Below are 26,508 nucleotides of genomic sequence, written 5' to 3' on the forward strand. Positions count from 1 at the left end.
GTTTACTTATGATATGTATATATGTTAAAGTTTGAGCAGCTAATTATCATACATGAGAGGACCTTTGTTATAAGCAAATACAGTCAGGAACTCCTCTCATACCTGATACATGCATATTAGGGAGAAGGGCTCCTTTTCCTTCTAAACCTCAAGCCACAATGATTTAAGACTGGGGTTGTGAGGGCCATTTTTGCTGCTACAAAACAACAACAACACATCAGAAAGTGTACCCAGACCACAAGGGAAGGAAAGTTACAAGATATAGCAAGATAGAATCCAAAAGATATTACATGAGTCCCCGCCATGCTTGAAGTTAGAACCACTCTGAAATTTCCAGTTAAACGAGTTAATAAATTCCTTCCTTTGCTTAAAATATTTTGAGTTGAGTGATTATCATTTGGAACAGAAGGTTCTGAAATATATATTTCAGCAGTAGCAGCTATCAAATACCAAAAGATACATATATTGGAGCATCATGCAGGAGACAGTCTTAATTTAATTTCCAGTCTATTTCTGAGCCAGAAGTTTTGTAGAGGAAGTAGCCAATGGGCAAATGTATAAATATTATATCTCACTGTCAGGAAGAACACTTGTGTTCTTTTAAATCATTCTAGTTTCCCCCTCCTGTTCTTTTCCAAGTATTTCTCGAGCCCAAGATTTCCAATTAGTTAATAAACTGTCTCCAGCTGTCCTCTTGTCAAATTTTAATAAAAGGAGGAAAATCAATTAGCATGCACCTGAATACATTTAGACAAGATTTTCAAGTGGATTTTTACTATAAAAACCTGAGCATCCCTATAAAAATAAGTCAATAAGCTTTGGGAATACAAGATTGGAAATGAAGGACTTTCACTTTTGCCTGGGTTAACAATAACAAATGAGCTACGTTATCAGAGAGGTGAATAACTGCTTAAGTGAGAATTTTCCTATAGAAATCAGTTACATTGTCTTATAGTGTTGAGAACAGTTTTTACTCTCAGGAAAAACCAAGAATAAAATGTCTCCTTACTACATGAATACGTGGGGGAGAAGGAAATGATTGCTTTTAATCCTCTTGAAAGGTCAGTTAATTTTCAGTGGGTTCTATCCTGTTTTGTCTCCCAATATTTTATCCACTTCATGTAGGCAGTCTTGGGAATGATGTATTGGCTCTTATCAAAAACCTAAGACGTCTAAGGCAAAACGGGAATTCAACATTTAATGTTCATGAGTCCTCAAAAACTTTATCTTTCTTTATCTGATCTATAAATATGCCTTATGATAAAGAAGACATAACACTTATTTGTTTCCTCCAAAAAAAACCAGAATGACATTAAACAAGCCCTGTGTGTCTCCATATCTGGGCTTTTGCCACATTCTTAGCTCATGTCTTTTGCCCTCCCTCTTATTTCTGAAACATACAAAATGACTCTTGCCTTAATACCTCTACATCTTAAATGTACATGGTTAGAACTTGCTATCCTCACTGAAATAATAATCCAAGTAGTTACATCTTATATAGTGCCAAGCACTGTACGGCTTTACTCATATTAATTCACTTATCATCAGAACCCTATGAGGCAGATATTACTATCATCTCCACTTCAAAGGTAAGAAAACAGAGGCAGAGGAATTTGCCCAAGATCACACAGTGATTAAGCAGAAGAGCTGTGGTTCAAGTTCTGCTGTACTGACTGCCTAGCACAGTATTTTTCACAGAAAGTAAAAAAGTTCCATCTTTAAGAGAAAAGTTGGTAAGCTGTCACAAAATAAATAGATTTAGATGAGTGTACACAACTTACTGTGCTCATAAAACTCAATTTAAAAACCTTCTCCATGACCATTTTCAGATTTTCCTCCTACTTATCCTTAATTCCCACTTGGAAATACTCTATACACTCTTATGTTATTTTTTACTTGTAAAATTATTTTCCTCAGACATCCTTGATTTTAATTGTGTGTATGATTTATTGACCCAGTGAAACTGCAGGCTCTCAAAAGTTAGAACATTTCAAAATTATCATCACAAAGCAGCTAATGCAGTGTTTTGTATGGAATACACATTTAATAATCACTTGTTAATTGACTTAATTTATCCTTTAGGCCAAAAGTGACTTCTACCTGAAGCATATAGTTCAAGCAATTGTCTCATATCTTTGGGGAAAAAGACAGGAATGATGGTGATGATGATAATGATAATATCTTATGGAAAAACCCAAACAGACTTTTGGCCAACTCAATATATAAGAAAAAAGAGAATCTAGTACTGGGTAGTTCTTTGTAAAATACCTGTTTTCCACAATAATTTTAATAATTAGCTCAACTCTCTTGCAAATATCCACTACCAATAACTAAATAACCACCTCCATATTTGTCATTTACACTAGGAGAATAAATGTAGCTTCTTCTAATCTCTAATTAAGGAAAATTTAACCTAAACAGCATAATAGAAAGCAGAGACATTACTTTGTCAACAAAGGTTCATCTAGTCAAAGCTATGGTTTTTTCAGTAGTCATGTATGGATGTGAGAGTTGGACTATAAAGAAAGCTAAGTGCCGAAGAATTGATGCTTTTGAACTGTGGTGTTGGAGAAGACTCTTGAGAGTCTCTTAGACTGCAAGGAGATCCAACCAGTCCATCCTGAAGGAAATCAGTCCTGAATATTCATTGGAAGAACTGATGCTAAAGCTGAAACTGCAATACTTTGGCCACCTGATGTGAAGAACTGACTCATTGGAAAAGACCCTGATGCTGGGGAAGATTGAAGGCAGGAGGAGAAGGGGACGATAGAAGACGAGATGGCTGGATGGCATCACCGACTCAATGGACATGAGTTTGAGTAAACTCTGGGAGTTGGTGATGGGCAGGGAGGCCTGGTGTGCTGCAGTTCATAGGGTAGCAAAGAGTCAGACACAACTGAATGACTGAACTGAACTGAACTGAAGGTAAAATAATGAGATGATACATTTAAACCTTCCTGAGCTCAGTGGAAAAACAATACACCTGTGCATTAATTCTTACAACATATTTTTATCATATATTTAGAATAATAATAATTAGATTGTAATAATAATAGCAAGAAGTAAACATGATGACAATCATCTAAATAGCAATATTCATCTAATTTTCTAACAGTTTAATACTTAAGCTCAAAAAAATACAATGATATTTTCTGGCCCCTTTCTCAGAGATGACATCATGGTGGAAAAGGTGGGCTCCTGAGTTAGATCTTCAGGCTCAGACCCTGGCCCTGTTCTCTGGGCAGCCTCAGTCAATCACGTTGCCCTGGGGTTCCTCTCCTGTAAGACAGTAACCACGATACCTATTTCATAGAGCTGTTGTGATGTTTAGATGACAGGCCAACCCCTGAGAAAAGCAAACTGTGTGTGAAAAGCACCCAGGGAGACTCAGCTACTATTTCAAAAGTGTTCTATTGATAACAGTCATATTTCCCTAACATTATCCAGTCACCAGGAAAAACCATTTAAAATCTAATTGTACCACAGAATTTGCACGCATGAGTAAAGACTTTGCCTGTTTGATAATGTTTTCCAAATGACCTCTTGGTCCTTCATTTCCCTGTGAGCATTTCAGAGAAGGAAATGGCAATGATAATTATTTACTGTTTGATGTAATTATTCTGTTTTGAATTCACATTTATTTATGTGCATTGTTATTTGCCTCATCAGGTCTTCTGTCAAATGTAACTATCATGTGTAATATCCTTCTATTAGTCTCCTGATGTAATGCATTTAAGACAGGCACGGTCATTTGTTTTGGTACTTCTAGGCAAGGAGATAATAAAATGAACCACAGAAGAAAAATCACATGGATTTAGAAATTCTGTGATGGTAAAACAATATCTTTTTTAACTTCTAAAGGGTTGTATACTTTCAATTTAATTCATTCCTCCTGAGACTCTTAATGTGGTATAATTTACATATTAATTGTTGCCTCTCAAAGTATTAATTGGTTACTTCAAATAAATTTGGTGGATTTTTAATTGTCCTAAGTGATGGGGTGAAAAAAATACAGTACGAAAATGAGCTACAGCCCACACAAAGAAGTTTCTGAAAGAACTTTCACGAGCTTAATGGATATTAAATCCATGGTTTTAGAAGAAATGAGCCTTATTTAGGAGCCAGTTTCCCGATCTTGTTGCAGTATATTTAATGCTTCTTTGTGTCAACCCAGATGCCAAGGGAAGTCTCAAAGGCTAGCAGGGCCTCACAAAAGGTCCGGACCAAGCTTTTGGATGATTCAGATCTTGACCTTAGTTGTCATCTGGTTAAATACAGATTTGTAATTTGGATTACAGCCTAATACAAAGCTATATTCCAAGACTATGTCAAATATTTCTATGTGGATCCCATCTCTCTAGTAGTTTCAAGTGTCCTGATAGATCAATATTTTCCTTTTCGCAAACCTTAATCTTTTTCTTACATGTTTTATTGAACAAGTTACCAGTGAAGCTTCAATTTATCTTCTCTTGACATTTAGAAAGTCTGGACTGCTGAAACTGCTATGGGATTTTATGAATGTCAAATCACCTCATAGTCATCAAGAAAAATAAGTGTATATTTGACTTGAGACTCTTCATAATTTTGTTAATTAATGGGTTATACTTGTTTTTTTCTTCTTAATCAAGAAACCAAATATAATTGCTTTTGCCGCAATTATCAATGTGCTATACTCCCAAGCTTTTTGACAAATGATTCTATAAAGGACAAATTGATTTTGCCATCATAATGAGTAACATAAATGCTTGATCAAAATAATTACCTCTATATTTCTGGCATTTTCATGTTCCTTCCTTGAGGGAAAAAAAAAGACTAAAATTTTTCCTAGTTACCTTCTTCCCAAAAATGTGGAATCACTGAGTGAACAGATTTTTGCTCTTAAAACACCTGCAAAAATAGTTATGGTCTTCTTCCAAAGAATTTTTATCCTGTGCAGCACTATTTAGCATTTAACACATCAAAGTCATGTCAAATTTTCCAATCTTCTAATCTTCCTTTCACCAGAGGTAGGTGGAATACTGAGTGGCATTATTACAATTCTTTCCAAAATCGGAGATCCTAAGATCTGCAAATGCCATACATGTGTAATAACTCTTCTTCACCTTTGTCCTTAATAAAAAGCTAAAATCACATCTGCACAGGCAAGGTTAACTCTCAAAAGGAGAAAAAAAAAAATTTAAGCTTCATATATGAGGCAAATAGCATGATCTTCGGAACCAGGGATGAGTGTAACTTGTCATAGTTATAGCTTAACTTTTTAAGCCTCTGACTCTTTATCCATGATACGCAAAATAACTATGAAATAATAATATCCAGCTTCCAGAACTATTCTGAGGCTTGTGCTATGCTGCGTGTTCAGTCACTCAGTTGTGTCCGCCTCTTTGTAACCCTATGGACCTACAGCCTGTCAGGTTCCTCTGTCCCTGGGATTCTCCACGCAAGAATACTGGAGTGGGTTGCCATTTCCTCCTCCAGGGGATCTTCCCAATGCAGGGATCGAAGTGGCAACTCCTGCATTGCAGGCAGATGCTTTTACCACTGAGCCACTGGTTGAGATAATCCACCACAGAAGATGGGCACCTAATAGACCTTTCAATAAATGGCAGCTATTTTTATTAAATTTTTTCCTGGACAAAACTCTTCAGTTCCACCAAGGCCATTTAATTTGACTAATGTAAACAAAACCAGGAGTTCAAGTGACAAAAGAAAAGAAAATAATATCGGTTTCAGCTGAATCAGATCTCACACAGAACAGGAAAGGACTGTCCAGAGGAAGGAAATAGAGCTGAGCTGATTACCCTCTGAAGTGAATCCTACAGAGAGTCATCTGGATAATTATTTGTTTCATTCATACATCACAGAATCAGCAATTTAGCCCTTCCACTCAGCCACTTTCTTTTCTTTATCCTTTCTTATATTTTCCAACTTCATAGGTATATTTACATGAAAGTCAATCAACACTGTAGGAGGCAATAAGGTAACTATATGTAATTTTGAGTTAGGGTAGTCTGAAATCAGGACTGAATTCTGAATTAGCCAGATTGCCTGCTTACAGTGCCCATGTACACCAAAGCCAAAATACTTGCTCAAATACTTTATTAGGAAATTGTTTTTCCTAATCAGGGCTACCCTGATGGCTCAAATGGTAAAGAACCCGCCTGCAATGCAGGAGACCAGGGTTCGATTCCTGGGTTGGAAAGATCCCCTGGAGAAGGGCATGGCAATCCCTTTTCATGGCAAATACTTTTCAATATTCTTGGCTAGAGAATTCACAGACAGAGGAGCCTGGCGAGCTATAGTCCATAGGGTCGCAAAGAGTCTGAGGGACTAACACATAACACTTTGTAATTGATCCCAAAACTCTTATGATAGAGATAAGAGGTTATATGAAGTCTACCTGTGCTTACTTAGAAGCTATATTATATTAAAATTATACATTGTCAACCCTGGCTTGTGGAGGTTTGCCTGGAGTCTGTGCATAGTGAGGGCATAACTGGGCTGGAGTCAATGGAGAAAGATCTCCAGCCAGCTGAGCACCAGTGGAATACTGGCAAGGGCCTGTACCACCACCATGATTCCAGCTCGTTCTATTAAATCTAGAGTGTCATTCACGACTGCTGATCCAACCATGAGCAGCTGCATGACTTTGCAGCCAATAAGGCTACTGGGAGGATACTGCCCACACTGCAACCAAAGATGGAAAATAGACCTCCTCAGACTGCAAAGCACCACCCACTGTTGTGCTCTAGTTTTAACAGACAGCAAGTTTCCCATCTTTTGTGGCTTATTAAACCTGGACGATTCTGAAAACCTTTGATAGCTTACAGCTATGGTAGCCATAAACGAGGCCTCATCACAGTCGTCCACGACTCACCAGAGAGCCCTCTGATTCCTACCTTTCATTTCAACTGTGCTAGCACCTGATTTAATCATTTTTATATTTCTACAAAGGCTTAATAATTATATGTAATGGTCACATAATACTCTATTAGAAGGTGGGGAACCCATATTCCTCTACAGTTGGACATTTCAATTACTTTTCCTGTGAAGAAGAATGTCCTTTATCAAAATTTCCTTCTCGGGGGAAAAAAATACAAACTACTGAATCAAAGGACATCACTTTTACAGTTTTTGATGTGAAACACTAAAAACACTAACTCACATGACCATTTTATCTACTACTGTGGGCAAGAATCCCTTAGAGAAATGAAGCAGCCCTCATAGTCAACAAGAGTCTGAAATGCAGTACTAGGGTGCAATCTCAAAAATGACAGAATGATCTCTGTTCATTTCCAAGGCAAACCATTGATTATCACAGTAATGAAAGTCTATACCCTAACCAGTAATGCTGAAGAAGCTGAAGTTGAACAGTTCTAGGAAGACCTACAGGACCTTATGGAACTAACGCCCCCAAAAGATGTCCTTTTCATTATAGAGGACTAGAATGCAAAAGTAGGAAGTCAAAGATACCTGGAGTAACAGGCAAATTTGGCCTTGGAATACAAAATGAAGCACGGTAAAGGTGAGCAGAGTTTTGCCAAGAGAATGCACTGGTCATAGCAAACACCCTCTTCCAACAGCAACACAAGAGAAGACTCTACACATGGACATCACCAGATGGTCAATACTGAGATCAGACTGATTATATTCTTTGAAGTCAAAGATGGAGAAGCTCAACACAGTCAGCAAAAGCGAGACTGGGAGCTGACTGTGGCTCGGACCATTAACTCCTTATTGCAAAATTCAGACTTAAATTGAAGTAAGTATGGAAAATAACAAGACCATTCAGGTATGACCTAAATCAAATCCTTTCTGATTATACACTGGAAGTGAAAAACAGAGTCAAGGGATTAGATCTGACAGACAGAATGCCTGAAGAATAATGGACAGAGGTTTGCGACATAGTACAGGAGGCAGTGATCAAGACCATCCCCAAGAAAAAGAAAATGCAAAAAGGCAAAATGGTTGTCTGAGGAGGCCTTACAAACAGCTGAGAAAAGAAGAGAAGCTAAAAGCAAGAGGAAAAAAAGAAAGATAAACCCATTTGAATGCAGAGTTCCAAAGAATAGCAAGGAGAGATAAGAAAGACTTCCTCTGTGATCAGTGCAGAGAAATACAGGAAAACAATAGAATGGGAAAGACTAGAGATCTCTTCAAGAAAATTAGAGATACCAAAGGAACATTTCATGCAAAGATGGGTGCATTAAAGGACAGAAATGGTATAGAGCTAACAGAAGCAGAAGATACTAAGAAGAGGTGCCAAGAATACACAGAACTATGCAATAAAGATCTTCATCACCCAGATAATCACAATGGTGTGATCACTCACGTAGAGCCAGACATCCTGGAATGTGAAGTCAAGCAGGCCTTAGGAAGCATCACTACGAACAAAGCCAGTGGAGGTGAAGGAATTCCAGTTGAGCTATTTCAAATCCTGAAAGATGATGCTGTGAAAGTGCTGCACTCAATATGCCAGCAAATTTGGAAAACTCAGCAGTGACAACAGGGCTGGAAAATGTCAGTTTTCATTCCAATTCTGAAGAAAGGCAATGCCAAAGAATGCTCAAACTACCACACAACTGTACTCATTTCAATGCTAGCAAAGTAATATTCAAAATTCTCCAAACCAGGCTTCAACAGTACATAAACCATGAACTTCCAGATGTTCAAGCTGGATTTAGAAAAGGCAGAGGAACCAGAGATCAAATTGCCAACATCTGTTGGATCTTAGAAAAACAAGAGAGTTCCAGAAAAACATCTACTTCTGCTTTATTGACTATGCCAAAGCCTTTGACTGTGTGGATCACAAGAAACTGTGGAAAACGCTTCAAGAGATGGGAATGCCAGACCACCTGACCTGCCTCCTGAGAAATCTGTATGCAGGTCAAGAAGCAACAGTTAGAACTGGACATGGAACAGCTGACTGGTTTCAAATAGGGAATGGAGTATGTCAAGGCTGTATATTATCACCCTGCTTATTTAACTTACATGCAGAGTACATCATGTGAAATGCCAGGCTGGATGAAGCACAAGCTGGAATCAAGATTGCCTGGAAAAATATCAATAACCTCAGATTTGCAGATGACACCAGCCTTATGGCAGAAAGTGAAGAAGAATTAAAGAGCCTCTTGACGAAAATGAAAGGGGAGAGTGAAAAATTTGGCTTAAAACTCAACATTCAGAAAACTAAGATCATGGCATTCATGAAGTGATGGCAAATAGATGGAGAAACAATGGAAACAGTGGCTGACTTTATATTTGGGGGCTCTCAAATCAGTGCAGATGGTGATTGCAGCCATGAAATTAAAAGACACTTGCTCCTTCGAAGAAAAGCTATGACCAACCTATTCAGTTCAGTTCAGTTCAGTTCAGTTCAGTCGCTCAGTCGTGTCCAACTCTTTGCGACACCATGAGTCACAGCACACCAGGCCTCCCTGTCCATCACCATCTCCCGGAGTTTACTCAGACTCACGTCCATCAAGTCTGTGGTGCCATCCAGCCATCTCATCCTCTGTCGTCCCCTTCTCCTCCTGCTCCCAATCCCTCCCAGCATCAAAGTCTTTTCCAATGAGTCAACTCTTCACATGAGGTGGCCAAAGTATTGGAGTTTCAGCTTTAGCATCATTCCTTCCAAAGAAATCCCAGGGCTGATCTTCAGAATGGACTGGTTGGATCTTCTTGCAGTCCAAGGGACTCTCAAGAGTCTTCTCCAACACCACAGTTCAAAAGCATCAATTCTTCGGCACTCAGCCTTCTTCACAGTCCAACTCTCACATCCATACACGACCACAGGAAAAACCATAGCCTTGACTAGGCGGACCTTAGTCAGCAAAGTAATGCCTCTGCTTTTGAATATGCTATCTAGGTTGGTCATAACTTTTCTTCCAAGGAGTAAGCATCTTTTAATCTCATGGCTGCAGTCACCATCTGCAGTGATTTTGGAGCCCCAAAAAATATTACATCATATTAAAAAGCAGAGACAGTACTTTGCTGACAAAGGTCCATCTAGTCAAAGCTATGGTTTTCCCAGTAATCATGTATGGATCATAAAGAAAGCGGAGTGCTGAAGAATTGATGCTTTTGAACTGTGGTGTTGGCGAAGACTCTTGAGAGTCCCTTGGACTGCAAGAAGATCAAACCAGTCCATTCTAAAGGAAATCAGTCCTGAATAATCATTGGAAGGACTGATGCTGAAGCTGAAACTCCAACAATTTGGCCACCTGATGGATAGAACTGACTCATTAGAAAAGAACCTGATGCCGGGAAAGGTTGAAGGCAGGAGGGGAAGCGGACAACAGAGAATGAGGTGGTGGATGGCATCACTGACTCGATGGACATGAGTTTGAATAGGCTCCAGGAGTTGATGGTGGACAGGGAAGCCTGGCATGCTGCAGTCCATGGGGTCACAAAGAGCTGGACATGACTGAACGACTGTACTGAAATGAACTGTACTAAAATTCTTTCCAAAGAGTTGAGCCTGTTTACAATACAAACAAAATCAATTAAAAATATCCATCTCATTTTGCATCCAGCAACAATGGATTGTTTCAAATATTTGATTAAAATATGCCAATTTATTGTTTTAGTATGTATTACTTTGATATTAATATTTCTTCCTATTGCTTTTTACAAATCTTCATATTTTAAATATATTAACACTATTTCTGATGTATGCTGAAAATATTCTTCCCCAATGTCTGCTTTGGCTTTTTTTTTTTTTGTAGCAGTTGTTTTTGTGCCTCAAATTCTAGTCTTAAATTAACAAACATTAACTGAGAGCTTTACTGTGTGTCAGGCATTTAAGGAACATGCAGGGACTGCAAGATGGACATGGCTGCTGTTCTCGTTCAGTTGCATCCAAGAGGAAAATGTAATGATCAAGAATGCATTACACATGGGATTGAGTTTCTAAGCTTCACAGGAAACCATCAGTTTAAGCCTCGTTGACTAGACCTGTATCACACTGCCATACTAGGAGCAAGAAAACTTAGTGAAGCATTTCTGTTTACCTGGGCACAATGACACTCTGAAGAATACCAAGGGCTTCTCAATAAGAAAAAAGCCAGAAGAGATATTAGGAAGGCATCTAACAGTGTCCACCTCAAGAAGACTATCTACAAAAAAATAATAGTTGCTGTAATGAGTACAATATAAAAGGTATGATGCTGCTAGTAAGGAATGAGGACTAATGAGGAATGAAACTATATTAGATAGGATGTTTCTCTTATTACACAGGGAAGCCTCTTAAAGAGGTGATAAAGTGTGATGAGAAGGATGAGAAAGAGTCAGTCTTAGAGGCAGAAGGAATTAAAAATGCAAAGGTTTTGAGGCAGAAAAAACTTTTTTTCACAGAACTAAAAGGCTAGTGGAGCCGTGAGTGCAGGGGAAAGGGCCATAAGATGAGGCTGTGTGTGCTGTGCTTGGTCACTCAGTCATGGCCGACTCTTTGTGTCCCCATAGACTATAACGTGCCAGGCTCTTCTGTCCTTGGACTTCTCCATGGAAGAATACTGGAGGGTTCCCATCCCCTCCTCCAGGGGATCTTTCCAACCCAGGGATCGAAGCCAGGTCTCCTACATTGCAGGTGGATTCTTTACTGTCTGAATCACCAGGGAAGCCCAAGATGAAGCTGCAGAGGGGGTCAAAGTCTGGGTCTTTAAAGGCCATGGTGGCAACCCACTCCAGTGTTCTTGCCTGGAGAATCCCAGGGATGGAGGAGTCTGGTGGGCTACCGTCTATGGGGTCGCAGAGTCAGACATGACTGAAGCGACTTAGCAGCTGCAGCAGCAGAGTGCTTTGATTTTCCAGTAAGGGACAATCTTTGGTGTGATGTCTTACATAATCTGATTTACATAATAGGAAGATTATTCCAGCTGCTATTTGGAAAAAGGGTTGTAGAGGACAAAAGTGGAAGTGAGGGTCTGGATCTCATTCTGTAAAGGTCCAGATGAGAAAGAGTGATTTTCTTGACCAAGATGGTGGAGTAGCGATGAGGAGAGGAAATACGGTCATTATAAATCTCAGGGAAAAAATTACCAGGATATGCTGATCAATGCAAAGAAATAGAGGAAAACAACAGAATGGGAAAGACTAGAGATCTCTTCAAGAAAATTAGAGATACTAAGGGAACATTTCATGCAAAGATGGGCTCGATAAAGGACAGAAATGGAATGGACCTAACAGAAGCAGAAGATATTAAGAAGAGGTGGCAAGAATACACGGAAGAACTGTACACAAAAGATCTTCACGACCCAGATAATCATGATATGATCACTCATCTAGAGTCAGACATCTTGGAATGTGAAGTCAAGTGGGCCTTGGAAAGCATCACTACGAACAAAGCTAGTGGAGGTGATGGAATTCCAGTTGAGCTGTTTCAAATCCTGGAAGATGATGCTGTGAAAGTGCTGCACTCAATATGCTAGCAAATTTGAAAACTCAGCAGTGGCCACAGGACTGGAAAAGGTCAGTTTTCATTCCAATTCCAAAGAAAGGCAATGTCAAAGAATGCTCAAACTACCGCACAATTGCACTCATCTCACATGCTAGTAAAGTAATGCTCAAAATTCTCCAAGCCAGGCTTCAGCAATACGTGAACCGTGAACTTACTGATGTTCAAGCTGGTTTTAGAAAAGGCAGAGGAACCAGAGATCAAATTGCCAACATCCGCTGGATCATGGAAGAAGCAAGAGAGTTCCAGAAAAACATCTACTTCTGCTTTATTGACCATGCCAAAGCCATTGACTGTGTGGATCACAATACACTGTGGAAAATTCTGAGAGAAATGGGAATACCAGACCACCTGACCTGCCTCTTGAGAAACCTATATGCAGGTCAGGAAGCAACAGTTAGAACTGGACATGGAACAACACACTGGTTCCAAATAGGAAAAGGAGTATGTCAAGGCTGTATATTGTCACCCTGCTTATTTAACTTCTATGCAGAGTACATCATGAGAAACGCTGGACTGGAAGAAACACAAGCTGGAATCAGGATTGCCGGGAGAAATATCAATAACCTCAGATATGCAGATGACACCACCCTTATGGCAGAAAGTGAGGAGGAACTCAAAAGCCTCTTGATGAAGGTGAAAGAGGAGAGTGAAAAAGTTGGCTTAAAGCTCAACATTCAGAAAACGAAGATTATGGCATCTGGTCCCATCACTTCATGGGAAATAGATGGGGAAACAGTGGAAACAGTGTCAGACTTTATTTTGAGGGGCTCCAAAATCACTGCAGATGGTGACTGCAGCCATGAAATTAAAAGACGCTTACTCCTTGGAAGAAAAGTTATGACCAACCTAAATAGTATATTCAAAAGCAGAGACATTACTTTGCCGAGTAAGGTCCATCTAGTCAAGGCTATGGTTTTTCCAGTGGTCATGTATGGATGTGAGAGTTGGACTGTGAAGAAGGCTGAGCGCCGAAGAATTGATGGCGTTTGAACTGTGATGTTGGAGAAGACTCTTGAGAGTCCCTTGGACTGCAAGAAGATCCAACCAGTCCATTCTGAAGGAGATCAGCCCTGGGATTTCTTTGGAAGGAATGATGCTAAAGCTGAAACTCCAGTACTTTGGCCACCTCATGCGAAGAGTTGACTCATTGGAAAAGACCCTGATGCTGGGAGGGATTGGGGGCAGGAGGAGAAGGGGGCGACAGAGGATGAGATGGCTGGATGGCATCGTGGACTTGATGGACGTGAGTCTGAATGAACTCCGGGAGATGGTGATGGACAGGAAGGCCTGGCGTGCTGCGATTCATGGGGTCGCAAAGAGTCGGACACGACTAAGCGACTGAACTGAACTGAACTGATGCTGACAGTTGGATTCTGAAGAAAGAGAAGAAATCAAGAATGGGTCTAAGATTTCTGGCTTGAACAATCAGAAGACAGGTGGACTTGCTATTTACCAATAGGATTTGTGACTCAGATGGTAAAGAATCTGCCTGCAATGCAGGAGACTCAGATTCAATCCCTGGGTCAGAAAGATTCCCTGGAGAAGGGAATGGCAACCCTCCCCAGTATTACTGCCTGGAGAATTCCATGGACACAAGAATCTGGTGGACTACAGTCCATGGGATTGCAAAGAGTCAGACATGACTGAGCAACTAAAACACAAACAAAACAACAACAACAACAACAACAACAACAACAAAAATAGGATTGACAATGGCGAGGGTAGAGAAATCAAGAGCTTAGGATAAGACGTGTTAAAATTAGAGCTTCTATTAACCCTTCAAATGGAGAGATCAAGCAGGCAGTTTAAAACACTATAAGCCAAAAGCTCAAAGGAAAAATCAAAGCTAAATATATGGATATGAAAATCAGCAAGATATAGATAACATTTAGAGGTATGAGTATCAGTAAGATAATAGATAGAGAACGTATGCAAAATAGAAGAGGGCTCAGGAAAGGCAATAGAAATATTTAATGAGGAAAAAAGTTCTCAGCAAAAAGACTGAGAAAGAGCAGTTAGAGAGTTAAGAGGAATACCAGCAGAGTGTGGTGTCACTGAAGAAAAAAGAGGAATGTTTCAAAAAAGAGACAGAGATAGCTCTTTCCAAAGTTCACAGGAGACAAAATAAGGGGAGAATGGAGATGTGTACTTGTATAGACTTATCCATAAGTGTATATAAGAGGACTAACTCAATAAAATGCTTGCTGCTGCTGCTAAGTCGCTTCAGTCATGTCCAACTCTGTGCGACCCCAGAGACGGCAGTCCACCAGGCTCCCCCGTCCCTGGGATTCTCCAGGCAAGGACACTGGAGTGGGGTGCCATTTCCTTCTCCAATGCATGAATGTGAAAAGTGAAAGTGAAGTCACTCAGTCATGTCCGACTCCATCCATGGGATTTTCCAGGCAAGAGAACTGGAGTGGGGTGCCATTGCCTTCTCCGAATAAAATGCTTAGACTCAAAAACACAGCAATGATACAAGTCTTAGAACTTACCTGATCCAATCTCTTCAAGTCAACAAATAAGAAAACCCAAACCAAGAGTGGTTAAGCAATTTGCCCATAACTTGTCCATAATTATTGGCTATGTAGGAAGAGATCTGAAACTAAAACCCATTCCATCATTTTCCGTATTTTTGTTTTCAGAAATGGACATGGAGGGATAAGGAAAATGTTTAATTGCTTAAATGCTAAGAAAGCTTCCTGTAGCTAAGCCAAAGGTTTAGACTTTCATTAAAAGGAATAGAGAGAGAGATTAAATGTTGATAGTGAACATACCTGTATTGAATCCATACAGACATAACTATTATACACATCTTTCCAAATAATAAAACATGGATGACTCAATGACAATGATTAGGCGGAAAGCTAGAGACAGAAAGTCCTTGTTTGCATCAGTATCCCAAGCCAGGAAAACAACTTACTTGCCTATTTGCTTGCTTCCTACTCACCCTATCCAGCTCAAGAACATGTAAAGTTGAAGGCTCTAGTGAAACAACATATTTTCTTACTTCCATATGGCTTTAAACATTCCTGCTACCAGTCATAAGCAACACTAAAGAAGACATTATTGACAAGTCAATGCAAGACTATTGTGAAGCACATCCCACACTAACAGCTTCTAATATGAGCTCTTTGTATAATACCAGACATCACCATGTTCTGCTAATGTTTCAGTCATCAATCTAAAATGATAAACAATGTACAACAAGTATAATATTTCTTACAATCTTAAATTTTACTGGCTTTTAATTCCATCATATACTGTAGAGTCATGTTCTTTCTAGGAAGTAATCACATTGACAATTCACTGCAAATATTGATTAAGTCTTTAATGAATCATATAGTAGATTCTTAGATAGTTTCCTAATGAAATCTCTCTATAAGAGGTTAATTTCTTATCTGATTTTTCTCTTACCCAGAGTTTTCACATTCTTGAGAAGTTACTGAAAAGTATGTTGCCTAATTATGTATAGTGTTGTATGAACCATAAAAATCTATCTTTGTTCTAAAATTTTCTCATTTGTTAGAAATTGAATAACTTAAAATGCTCAAGCATGCCATTCTCTGCTTCTGGAGACACAAAGGAGCAGATGGTTCTGGAATAATTATTATGATACTTTAGACACATTTTTATATTATGTAAACAGAACCAAGCAAAGTGATTAATCTAAGTGAAAATTAACTTCACATAAGTGCAGAATATCATGAAGATATTTTAAAGAAAGTTGTATTCTTATTTCTAGCTAAATTTATTCCATATCTATCTAGTGAACACATCTTGAACATGTTTTCCCTAGTTAATTCTTGAAAGATTTCCACTTTGAGGAAGAAAACTGACTCATAACTTTGATAGCTTTTCCAGTTGATTTTGTTGTCTCCAAAGGGTTCAACAGCCTAAAAGAACTGGATGGCACCTGTGTATAAGCCACAAAAGATGAACTGACCAGAAAAATATCTTAAAGAAGAACACAATAGAGATAAACTATGAAGCACCATTTGCCCAGGCAATCATAATGCACCTTGCCAATCCTAGTCCTTAGTTCTTAACAGAACTTTGTCCATAGTGAATAAACTGTTTTGTAATATGCCTGTCCCTTGGAACAGTTATTATCAACTCCAGCACTCAGTGGTTAGAAACAAGCTGTTGCTTTCTTTCTCACTAACTCCAGGATGCTGCTGCTGCTGCTGCTGCTGCTGCTGCTGCTGCTAAGTCGCTTCAGTAGTGTCCGACTCTGTGTGACCCTATAGACAGACTGAGCTGAAAATCTTGGTTTAAATGGCTCTAGACTGTAGTGTTCAGCTCAGTTCAGTCGCTCAGTCATGTCCGACTCTTTGCGACCCCATGAATCGCAGCACGCCAAGCCTCCCTGTCCATCACCAGTTCCCGGAGTTCACTCAGACTCACGTCCATCGAGTCCGTGATGCCATCCAGCTATCTCATCCTCTGTTGTCCCCTTCTCCTCCTGCCCCCAATCCCTCCCAGCATCAGAGTCTTTTCTAATGAGTCAACTCTTCACATGAGGTGGCCAAAGTACTGGAGTTTCAGCTTTAGCATCATTCCTTCCAAAGAAATCCCAGGGCTGATCTCCTTCAGAATGGACTGGTTGGATCTCCTTGCCGTCCAAGGGACTCTCAAGAGTCTTCTCCAACACCACAGTTCAAAAGCATTAATTCTTTGGCGCTCAGCCTTCTTCACAGTCCAACTCTTTGACTGTTATCAACTCTCTCCAAGAGAAATAGTCTCCATGTCCATCCACTCCAGACTCCTGGGACTAGACATGGATATAATCTAGGCTCTGGGACCTCCACTACACTGAGTCAGCTCCACATTTGTAGCAAAGGACAAATATGCAGTGATAATGGCCAGGCACTAACAGGAAGAGAGTAGCATCTGCACCACCTTCTCTTCCGTCTCATAAATTTTTAGATCATCTACATAGAGAAAAGTGAAACATATTTGGATCTATTTTTCCCAAAGTAAATCCAGGCCCCTTCCAGGAAAGAAGGGCTCAATCTCTTGAGCAGATACTGAAAGACGATGTGATGATCCAATATACAACATGGTACCACAGTATATTATATATAAAATCCATAATAAGATAAATGAGTCATCTCCAAGACAAGCTCAAGAATGTCTCACCAGACTAATGACCTTGATGTTGACAATGAAATCTTTAGAGTTCCTTCAACTTTTCACTCTTAGGTGAAATGCATTTTAGCGGTTACATGTACTTGCTGTGGAGTCATACCACCTGGCTTAGCACATGGCTTGACGGCATTGCTCTGTAGAGAGATGACTTTAAGCAAGTTTCTCAAGCACTGGAATCTTAGTTTCTTTATCTGCAAAATGGGATCTATTTTATAAGATTGTTAGGAGCATTTAAGAAAGAAAACATAGATGAAACTATTTGGTACAACACTTACTGCAATCGAAAAAAGTTAGTAGAGATGAAAAGCTATTCATTGCTCTTTATTTATGTATAAATAGTCAGAACCGGAGCCCATCTCTGCTGAGTACTCTCTCCTTCGTTTGCTTCCCTATAGAATGGAAAGTCGGTGACTGACACGATGAACCCTTCAGTGCTCACCAGAGCAGCCCGAACAAAGATAATATTGATATAATTTCATGATCAAGTTAGATTCAAGTTTTCCAGTAGCCATGTATGGATGTGAGAGTTGGACCATAGAGAAAGCTGAGCTCCGAAGAATTGATGCTTTTGAATTGTGGTGTTGGAGAAGCTTGAGAGTCACTTAGACTGCAAGGAGATCAAACCAGTCCATCCTAAAGGAGATCAGTCCTGAATATTCACTGAAGGACTGACGCTGAAGCTGAAGCTCCAATACTTTGGCCACCTGATGTGAAGAACTGACTCATCGAAAAAGACCCTGACGCTCAGAAAGGTTGAAGTCAGGAGGAGAAGGGGACGACAGAAGATGAGATGGTTGGATGGCATCACTAACTCGATGGACATGAGTTTGAGCAAGCTCCGGGAGTTGGTGATGGACAGGGAAGCCTGGCATGCTGCAGTCAGTTGGGTCGCAAAGAGTCAGACATGACTGACTGACTGACTGACTATTAGAAACTAGTAACAGAACTACAATAATTGCTGTTGTCCAACTTTGTTTGGACATGTTATTAATGTCCAATAATAAATTATCCATAATAAATTATCATGTTATTAATATATTTCATCCTCATGACCAGAAAATGTGTTTAAGTAACAAAAAAGAAATATTTGATTTTAATACTTTTCAATTTTTAGTACCCTAAGGCTTACATTTACTTTCTATGTTTACAAATGTAGATCTCCAATAAGCATGGACTAAGGCACTTCATAAAAACCAAAGCTGAAATACAACGCCAATGGTGTAAATAACAATAAGACTACTTTAAATGTATATATTATACATTTAAGTATACTTTATGTATATACTTTATATTTTTTATAATATTTATGTATATTTTAATAGTATATAAATAATATATACTAATTTTATATAGTATATAAATAATATATAAAGTATATACTTTATAAAGTATATACTATACATTTAAGAATACTTTAAATGTAAATTCTATAGCATATACATATAACTTACAAATGCATGCTATATAATTAAAATGTTGTAAGTATATAGATAAGGACTAGAAAAAGCTCAGGAAAAAAATTAAAATAGCTAGATTTTGTTGAAGAGACAAAATTTCCAGGAAAATAAAGATTTTTTAAAAAATGTTTCACTGTTATTATGTTGCTTACATGTCATTTTACACTGTTCACATAACCATACCTACTAAACTGTTTTTAAAAATCTAGCTATTTGACTATGGAAAGTTGCTCATTATTATTCTTTTTTTTTGGTCATACACATAAAAAAAGGTAAGCAATCTCATTGTCCAAAGAACTTCTCTGTAATAGTTTATAAACCTATTAAAACATTATGAAAAATTCATAAGGAATCCTCAAATAGTTGAAAATGGTTATACTAGGATTCCTAATAGCAGATAAATGGTTGTTAAATGTTGCAAATATCTAGAAATTAGATCTACTAGTTAGCTCTCTAATCTAGACACTAAAAGTGATAGACTTACTGAGAAATTTTTTTTATGTACCTATTTCTATTGAGAAATATCTTTCAACATGGGTTAGATTTTTATAAATGCACCATTTAATGTGTTTGAGAAAGTATTTACCCCCATTTACAACTTATTGACCATTTTATGTGTGATTATACCCATTTATCTATAAGAATACAATAAGGAGCATCTTCTGCATTGACAATTACATTTAAACACAATCTTTAACCCTAACAAAGATATATATAAAGAGACATTCAAATCCAAGTACAGATTAACATCGGCCATCCAAGAATCTAAATGCATTAACCTCATGGTCAATAACACTGTTTAGGAATGTGCAGACAGTTTTACTATTATATCTAAAAATTGTCCCCCATCCCAACCCTGCAATGAACTTCTTCAAATGTAAGCAAAATTATCTAAAGCAGTGATCCCCAAGCTTTTTGGCACCAGGGACCTGTTTCAAGAAAGAATTTTTTCACAGACTGGAAGGATGATGGTTTGGGGATGATTCAAGTACATTACATTTATTGTGTGCTTTTTATTTTTATTACATCAGCTCCACTTCAGATCATCAGGCATTAGATCCCAGAGGTTGGAGACCCCTGATTAAAGAACATGAGTATGAAAATGATTAGCCAGAGAGGAACTGAGCCAGTGGCCCTGTCTTCCGCTTGGTAAGATGTGAGTGACTGAACATTTATCTAACAGGTGCCTAGAGTCTGTCATGGGACTATCAGAACTTTTGCACAAGTTTTGGCTGAACTAAGCATTCAATGAAGAAAATTACAGTGATAAATCAAGGAACAAAAATTATTCTCTGTCCATTTCTTAATTATTTTAGGTGATTACCCTGAAAGTGTTTCAGATCTAGATTACTCAGAAGAGCTTTTTAAATCTCCACTTCACTTTGCAAATTTAGTTAATATAAGATTTCTAGCTAATACTCTACGGTATCTTTCTACAAAGACACTTTCAGTAAGGCAGTTTGAGCACTGGTATGTAAACTCTTCTATGAAAGTCAGGTATATATGAAAGCAGGATTTCATCATATAGAGGGTGGAGCATATTTGGTGGGTCAACCAGAGTTGATTAGGCAATATTTTAAAGGAAAAGCAATTAGGACAGAATGGTATTTTGATGTTTGACTATTTCCACATGTATGATGCATGAAAATGAAGAATAGCTAAAGAGTCTAAATAATTCTGAAAAGTTTTTTTTTTAACTCTGAAAAGTTTTATCAAGGGCAACTCTAAATCATGCTTTGCTTGTTGTTCTTGTTGAAAGCATTCCTTAATGTTGATCTGTTTGTTCTTTTAGAATGTTGAGAGGAGGCGGGGGGATCTCAAGCTGATTAATAATGTTTTTCTTTGAATTTGTTTTTTTGAGTCCCACAGTTCAGTATTTACATAAATGGGTGCCCTGCTGCTGTTAAATCATTCATCCATGTTTGTCTAGAAACTGTTTCCTATAAAGCTAAGCCCATATGTTTTGCAAGGCTTTTTCTCCCTCTTAAAAATAAACCTGAATTTCCCCATTGCACTACCACAAATGAGTATTCTAGATATGATTTGTTATCATTTCCCCACAAAGGAAAATTAGAAAGTATGTAATAATAACCAATCTAACATGCCTCCACAACTAGTTTAATATCAGATTCTAATTCTTCTTCATTTACTTGAAGCTTCATCTGCTTATAAGGAGACAGAAAAAACCCTCGGTAACTTGGCTACAAGAAGAAAAAAAAAGTGGTTATTATAGTCAGAGTTTAGACCATAAAACTGCAACTAGCCTACTTTTTTCCAAGTATCATAAATGCTTAAATTTTATTTTTCCTAGTTTTGGGAAATATGAGGCAGGCACTTTTTTAGAAAACAAAATTCTTTTAAAAGCCATGATCATAAATTTGTAAGGTTGAAGCCCAAACTATTGAATTTGTTCATGAAAAAGTCATAGTAGTCTTTTTAATGCTGCCAAAAGAAAGAAAGAAAGAAAATTCTAACTTGTGAAAGTATAGTAAATTTTAGGGACTTTTTCAGGTCATCAATAATACTAGCTCCCAAATAAAATCCCAAGGGAGTTAATCTTCCAATAATAAGGAAGAAGTTTAGGTTTTGCCAGTGGAGAAAATTTTGAAGTCAGATATTGATATATTTTCTAGATTCTTACCACTACCACTAGCAGCAGATAGGAAGCATCAAGGCTTGAAGACTGGTTCTCTCTTCCGCCCCCTCAACTCATTCCCCTTTAAGCTATTTGATTTAAAAACAAGCTGTGTTTTTCTTCCATTATTCTCCACCCCAAGTTTGGATGATGGGAGCACATCTCTGTTTGGTCGAGCTGCAGTCCCTGCCTTTTCACTACTTTTCTTTTTGAAAGAGATAAACACTTCTTGTCACCCACAGCTGTTCCTCCAGATGTCCCTGAACGAGGACCAAAATCAGCTCATCCGGGCCTTAAATGTGGTCTCCTCGGGCATTCCTGTGAGAGCTGCTGTCTTCTCTAGGTGAGACCTCTCTCAGTTCCAGCACGCCTCAGGGAAGAGACCTTTCCTTCCTCACCCTCTGAAGAACATCTGCCCACCAAGAGCCGGGCAAGCCTCTCTGACCAACTGGGCTCGGGAACAGGCAGCCCCACAGTCAAGTGACCCATCCCGGAGAAGGCAAGAACAACGGCTGTCAGCTGGGAGCCGGGCAGACAGAAACTGCAGACAGAGATTTCTTCCTAGGGAAGAAAATCGGAGGGCTTGCCTGCTGTTGAATTCAGAGTTCATTTGTTGAGGATGTAATGTGTGCTGTGTAGCTGGCACACATCATTTTATTTAAACCTTACTCTACGATGTACTGAATCTCATTACCGTTTCACAAATTGGAAAACCAAAGGAGTCTATGAATAAGGATTCTTTGGGTAAAACTGCCAGGAATCCAATTCAAACTATTTTAAGCAAAGGAATTTAGTTGGCTCAAACAACTGGAAAATCTACAGCACTGCCTTCAGGCCTGGCTGAGGCCAGAGGTTCAAAGGTTATCATACTGCTGGCTTCATCTTCTTTGCTCAGTCTTGTTTCCCTCTGTGTTGGCCCTATTCTGAGACAGACTCTCGCCTTGTATGTCAAGGATGACCACCATTGTGCCAGGCTGACATCAGCCTTAGAGCTCACAATCCCAGAGGGGAGAAAGAGTGCCTTTTTCCTGACAATTCTGAGGAAAAACGTTCCAAGGAAGTCTCTGGTTTTTTTGGCTTGGATCACATCACTCTATCTGAACCAATGATTTGAACAGGGCACCCTGGCCAGGGTGGGTCACATGCCCATCATGTAGTGAGAGGGTGTAATCAGCCTCAACCAAACCACACAAAGAAGGTCCCCATAGAAAGAAGAGTTCAGTGACCAGAGAAAGTTAAGGACAAGAAAATATGTTCAGGGAAGAAAAAAAAATCCGTAGCTACCACATTCTTATAATATGAAAGTGAAGTCACTCAGTCGTGTCCAACTCTTTTCAACCCCATGGACTGTAGCCTGCTAGAGGCTGTAGCCTCCTCTGTCCATGGAATTTTCCAGGCAAGAGTTCTGGAGTGGGTTGCCATTCCCTTCTCCAGGGGATCTTCCCAACCCAGGGATCAAACCCTGGTCTCACGCATTGCAGGCAGATGCTTTACCATCTGAGCCACCAGAGTTTAAAAATAAATTCTTATAATAGGAGGTGTAAATCCTGCCCAAGGTCACAGCACTAAGGTTCATTCTCATCGGAACTGACTCCAAATCCCCTATACTCCCACCGTAAGGAAAAGAGAAACATACAGGCAAACTAGCTGAGGAGAGAAGACTTTCAATATATCCACCAAATGACTCCAAAGTATCATTATTTTGAAAGTAAATCCATGGTAGATTCAGGTGTTGATGGGCTTTGATGTACTCCACCATAAAAGTGGACATCCTCTGAAAAACAGTGTTTTTCTGAATGATGGATTTCTAATTTAGGTTTAACCTCATAAACATAAAAATGTTTACTATACAATCTAACTTGTAATTAAAGCATTCCAAATATATATTTAAAATGTTATTGCCATTTTTAAGAGAGACTATATATGGAATGGAATGGCTCAACATCATCACATAAACATCAACCAGCATAAAATACTACTACACAGTTTCACCTGACAATCTCCTGAGGTTAGTGGAATTATTTACCCAAATCTTAAACTTAAGTTTACATATCAGATTTTGTTATTTTTCTGTCAACTCCTTTACTTGTCAGGACAATATATAAAAACTAAAATAAAATGATAATTTGAGTAGGATAGAAGGTGGTCATATACCACACCTAGCCTGCATCAACGCGCTCTGCTGTCTCTTGTTTGATGCTTCAAAAGTACAGTGAACTTTGAAATCAGATAATCAGTCATATCAGGAAGGTGTCTGTATATTAAATTAATGCCTTTAGGAATTGTCCTTTTGTAAATCAACTTGTAAATAAATTACTGAAGATAATTGTTTTATGAAGGAAGTATCACAAAATAACATTTCTAAGAAAAAAACAGCAACTCCACAGTCAGTGCCTCCAATATCTAAAGAAAAATAAAATACAGGCTTCTTTATAGGAAGCAGTCTTCGAATAATATTGTGGATGAAGAGACATGAATAGAGACTGAGGTGATGTGGCAGATCCGGGTCCCCACCTCCCTCCCAGAGTTGAAAGGTGGTAGAGGATTAAGTTATAGAGCTTGAAAGCTGGAGTCAGACAGATTTGGGATTGATTCAAAGATCAGTCATCTTTTTGCTATGGATCCACAAACAAGTTCCTCATCCTCTCTGATCATCTGTTTATTCACTTATAAAATAGTAAATAATTTTTTGGAGGGTACTTATGAGAATTAAGGAAGATAATACTTTGAACTGCTTGTCACAAGTGCTTGGAAAATGATATTCAAACTTTCTACTGTTGTTGTTGCTGCTTGAAGCCAACAGACTATAGCAACATGACATAGATACAATGCCTAGACTTCAATAATATAACAAGCAGAAAAGTGCTAAAGGCTGAAAAACTGAGGTTTAGGGTTTTAGGCTTATGTCTTCCTTAACCTTCTAACTCTGCTGGAAAAGATAGAGGAAGCAATGGGAGAATTTTGCCTCTTTAAAATTTAAAAAGTAAGATTTGTAAATGTATAAAATATATGTATATATACTATTCCATCTTGGAGAAGGGAATGGCAACCCTCTCCAGTATTCTTGCCTGGAGAATCCCATGGACAGAGGAGCCTGACAGGCCACACTGAGTGGGGTCACAAAGAGTCAGACATGACTGAAGCGACTTAGCATGTGCCCATACAAGCCATGGTTATCACACAATTTGGTGCAAATAGCCAATCGTCCCATATACCAGACTTGCTTGGGTTGTGCATAGAAATCTATCACATTTGTATTTCAGATGATAAAAGAGCGACCCAAACTTTGGGCCTCTAGGGCTCCTACACTGCATAATTAAGGAAGCATGCCCCTTTCCTGGTTTGAACAGGGGCCAAGGTACAACAGCAATGTCAGTTAACAGAGCCTTGGTTCCAATCATATCCTTTCATCTTAAGTATTCACTGTTGAGGATAACTCCAGCACCTTCCTGCCATGATGGTACAGATGAAGACAGGAGGTCAGTGTCCAAATTTGCAGCTGATTAGGACTGATCATCTTAAGCACTGACTCAAAACCAGTCTGTATGGAACTTCAAGGAAACCCAATTACTTAACTAGAAGGCCAACCTGCAGGGGATCAGTGGTAGGAAAATTAATCCTATGTCTCCATGGTTAAAGACATAATTGTTTATAATCAAAACTATCCTTCAAAAATCCCTCAAACTGATCTAAAGCACAGTATACAAGGTTTATATACAGCAAATTCACAGTCATCTTAGTCACTAATATAGACAATCACTGACTTCAGCTGAAGAAAAAAAAACCCAGGAAAGTCTATAGACAAATACAAGGACATTCAAATAATTTAGCTTTTAGAACAAGACTGAAATCTCTGGGTAAATGAAATCCTGGCAGAGAGTTCTAGAATGTTCCTACTCATGTACAGAGCTTACTTCATTCTCTTTTAGTAGAAAAAAATCTTTGCAGCATTAAAAACACCCTCTTCCAACAACACAAGAGAAGACTCTACACACGGACATCACCAGATGGTCAACACCGAAATCAGATTGATTATATACTTTGCAGCCAAAGATGGAGAAACTCTATACAGTCAACAAAAAGAAGACCAGGAGCTGACTGTGGCTCAGATCATGAACTCCTTATTACCAAATACTGACTTATATTGAAGAAAGTAGGGAAAACTGCTAGACCATTCAGGTATGACCTAAATCAAATCCCTTATGATTATACATTGGAAGTGAGAAATAGATTTAAGGGCCTAGATCTGATAGATAGAGTGCATGATGAACTATGGAAAGAGGTTCATGACACTGTACAGGAGACAGGGATCAAGACCATCCTCATGGAAAAGAAATGCAAAAAAGCAAAATGGCTATCTGGGGAGGGCTTACAAAGAGCTGTGAAAAGAAGAGAGGTGAAGAGCAAAGGAGAGAAGGAAAGATATAAGCATCTGAATGCAGAGTTCCAAAGAATAGCAAGAAGAGATAAGAAAGACTTCTTCAGTGATCAGTGCAAAGAAATAGAAGAAAACAACAGAATGAGAAAGACTAGAGATCCCTTCAAGAAAATTAGAGATACTAAGGGAACATTTCATGCAAAGATGGGCTCGATAAAGGACAGAAATGGTATGGACCTAACAGAAGCAGAAGATATTAAGAAGAGGTGGCAAGAATACACGGAAGAACTGTACAAAAAGATCTTCACAACCCAGATAATCATGAGGATGTGAACACTAATCTAGAGCCAGACATCTTGGAATGTGAAGTCAAGTGGGCCTTAGAAAGCATCACTACAAACAAAGCTAGTGGAGGTGATGGAATTCCAGTTGAGCT

Source organism: Ovis aries, chromosome 12 (genome assembly GCF_016772045.2).
Source record: "Ovis aries strain OAR_USU_Benz2616 breed Rambouillet chromosome 12, ARS-UI_Ramb_v3.0, whole genome shotgun sequence".
Classification (NCBI taxonomy): Eukaryota; Metazoa; Chordata; class Mammalia; order Artiodactyla; family Bovidae; genus Ovis; species Ovis aries.